The sequence below is a fragment of the Crocodylus porosus genome, unplaced genomic scaffold (assembly GCF_001723895.1).
Source record: "Crocodylus porosus isolate Cpor-Errol unplaced genomic scaffold, CroPor_comp1, whole genome shotgun sequence".
Taxonomy (NCBI): domain Eukaryota; kingdom Metazoa; phylum Chordata; order Crocodylia; family Crocodylidae; genus Crocodylus; species Crocodylus porosus.
This window is the reverse complement of record NW_017728906.1, coordinates 158184057-158186836: the sequence shown is the minus strand read 5'-3', so window position 1 is coordinate 158186836 and position 2780 is coordinate 158184057. Positions and strand designations below refer to the sequence as shown.

Genomic DNA, 2780 nt, shown 5'->3' with positions numbered 1-2780 from the left:
TTGTTTGAGCATTTTCTTCCAGATGGCTTGTGTAGTATCTTAGGTTCTACTGTTTCACTTCACTTGAATATGAGGGTGTAGTCCAACAACATTTTTTGAAAGACCTGGTAAGGCAGGGGCACCACAGGAGCCAATGTCCCACTGCTGTAAAATTTATTAAAAAATGCTAGACAAATCGAAGGAAGAGGGCTACATCTTCTTTCCCTTTACTAGTTCTTCTAGTTGGATATCCCTATCCTCTTCTGGACTGAGTCATTAATGGAAATATAAAATTGGATCTCTCCCAAAAATTGATCTTTAAGGAACTCCAGTGATAACAGAGGTAGTAGGGCTAAGTGGCTCTGTGGTGCAATGGATAGCATGTTGGACTTCTATAACAAAATGCCATTCAATGGTTGTGGGTTCAAATCCCACCAGCGTCAAAATATTTTCAGAGTTTACAGGCCAAGCCCTATAAGGAGAGACTAAGAGACCTGGACCTCTTCAGCCTCCACAAGAGATGGCTGAGAGGTGATTTAGGCTAGATACCAGGAACAACTCTTCATGGTAAGGGAGGTCAAAACTTGGAATGCGCTTCTAAGGGAGGTGGTATCCTCTCCCACCTTAGGGGTCTTCAAGAGAAGGCTGGATAGGCATCAGGCTGGGGTCATCTGACCCCAACACTCTTTCCTGCCCAGGGCAGGGGGGTCAGACTTGATGATCTGTTGAGGTCCCTTCCGACCCCAGTATCTATGAACATCCTTCAGGCCTGATACTTCTGGTTAGCTCACTAATAATTGCCATCTCTTTTTTAGCCTGCTCTGTTTGGTGAAGAAATGTGTTGGTTATCAGAACCAGTGATACCTGGGCCTCACCATCCTTACTAGCATTTCTTCTCCAGATGTAGAAAATGAATGTTTCCCATAATTACAGATACTCAAGTAGTATTTGCCTTTCTGATAGCACTACATCCCTCTATCCAGATTCCTGTCCAATGGTGGAGGGGTCAATAGGCAGGCCGCCAGCACTTCTCCACTAGAACTTATTTTATTAACCTTCCCCAAAGTAGTTTTGACTTAAACAGATTCTATTTTTATCAGGGATTTTTCAGTTTTCAAATAGGGAACACCAGAATTCCTACTAGGGAGGCAAGTGGCAGGACCCAGGCAGAGGAGCCTGCTCAGAGCTAGCACCTTGGACCCAGGTGGAGGTGGTTGACCTCCTGGCCAATTGAGGCCAGGAGGACCTGCTTTGACACTTCACACTGGGAATATCTTTCAGGTGATAGCTTCCCAGATGGCTGGCATGGGGCACACATGGCCATAGTGTCACACAAAGGCCAATTGTGCAGCCACAGCTCACTGGCAGCTGGCCCAGAGGGGCAGAGGCCTCTACTGGCTCTGCAGTCCCCATCCAGGTCTAGCAGGTGGGGAGCAGGTCACAGCCAGGCAGAAGCCCCCCCTGCCAGACTGCTGCAGTGGGCAGAGTGTATAGGCAACTCTCAGGGCTGCTTTAGCAGTCCACCTGGCACAAGTGGCAGTGTCCCCAGGTACCAATTGGCTGGGCTCCAGAAGCTCCTGAGAGCGAGTAGCCCTGAACTACTTGCCAGGGCAGCTTTCTGTACTGCTGGGGCCAGGACAGGGCAGCTTTTATATACTACTGGGGACAGCACAGGTGCTGGCCCCAGGCTGTAGCTCCCCCTGGCTGCAGATCCAGGAGGAGCCAGGCAGGGTTATTTTGCCCCAAGTGGCACAATTTTCCCCACACCAAAGTGAATGTCCAGGTATATGTCCTGAGGGGAAAAAAAGCCCCAGCTCATATTTGCATCACTTCTATTTGAACTACTGCTAGCTCATGTGCTAGCATGTGTGGATGCAACTTAAACTTCTACCAGTAGAATCGCCACTCTCCCATTAGAAACTATGAGTGTACAAGTGTTTATTCAATTTCTTCAGGAGGAAATATGCCCTATCCAGGAGGAAATATGCCCCATCCAAGCTATCAACCTAGAACATCTCCCCAGTGAGAGACTGTCACAAAAATGCACAAAAAAATATCAGATTTCCACCCTCTGTCTCTCCTCAAGTACAGAGCAACTCAGCAAGAAGGGCCAATTCAGCAAGAAGGGTTTAAATACAGTGGAAATTGGCAGTAGTTACTTGACACAATAGTTGTATTTAAAACTATAGAGGAAAGTTTCATGGTGTGGGAGCTCACCCTCCAAGAGTCAATCAGAATTCAGGAGTGGAAAAATTAGATATACAGACATTAACGAAGCAGAGATGTCTGGTGTGAAGGCTTTGGATACAGCAGGTGCTATGCTAGCTCTATTTGTAAAGGACTTATGTACTAGGAGAATATCTCATTTACTGCAGCAGACACAGAAGGAGAGCAGGGAGGAGGGCAATTGTCAGTTCATGGAATTTGCATGTAGGTCTTGGCTAACTGCTTTACACTTCTGCCTCATTTACAGGGAGAAGAGGTGCAGAACTAATTAAGGGGATGGTTCCTACATTGTGATCTGAATTAGGTAGTTTTATGGGCAGTTGGTAGGGTCCCAATACCTGTACCGCATTGGATGTGAGCTACACATTTCTGCTGTCATCAATAAATCCTTTATATTGCTGCTATCAGTGAAAATCCCAGACTACTTGCCTACTTGGTGACAGGGCTCCAAGGGGCTTGGGAGGGGGGGTGTTTTTCTCAAGTTCTGATGTACCTGGAGTAATGCATGGAACATATTATTGCCACAGTCATACAAACTAAGAAATCATATCTGTTGTGTTCAAAAGTGCTAAAGT

General features: G+C 46.5%; 1 non-coding gene across 1 annotated transcript; it reads left to right on the top strand.

Moving 5' to 3' along the window:
• The first annotated feature begins 337 nt into the window (after window positions 1-337).
• On the top strand, window positions 338-422 carry TRNAR-UCU. The gene is given in 2 exon segments: window positions 338-374; window positions 387-422. It is a non-coding gene; the product is annotated as a tRNA-Arg (tRNA).
• Window positions 423-2780: the final 2358 nt, after the last annotated feature.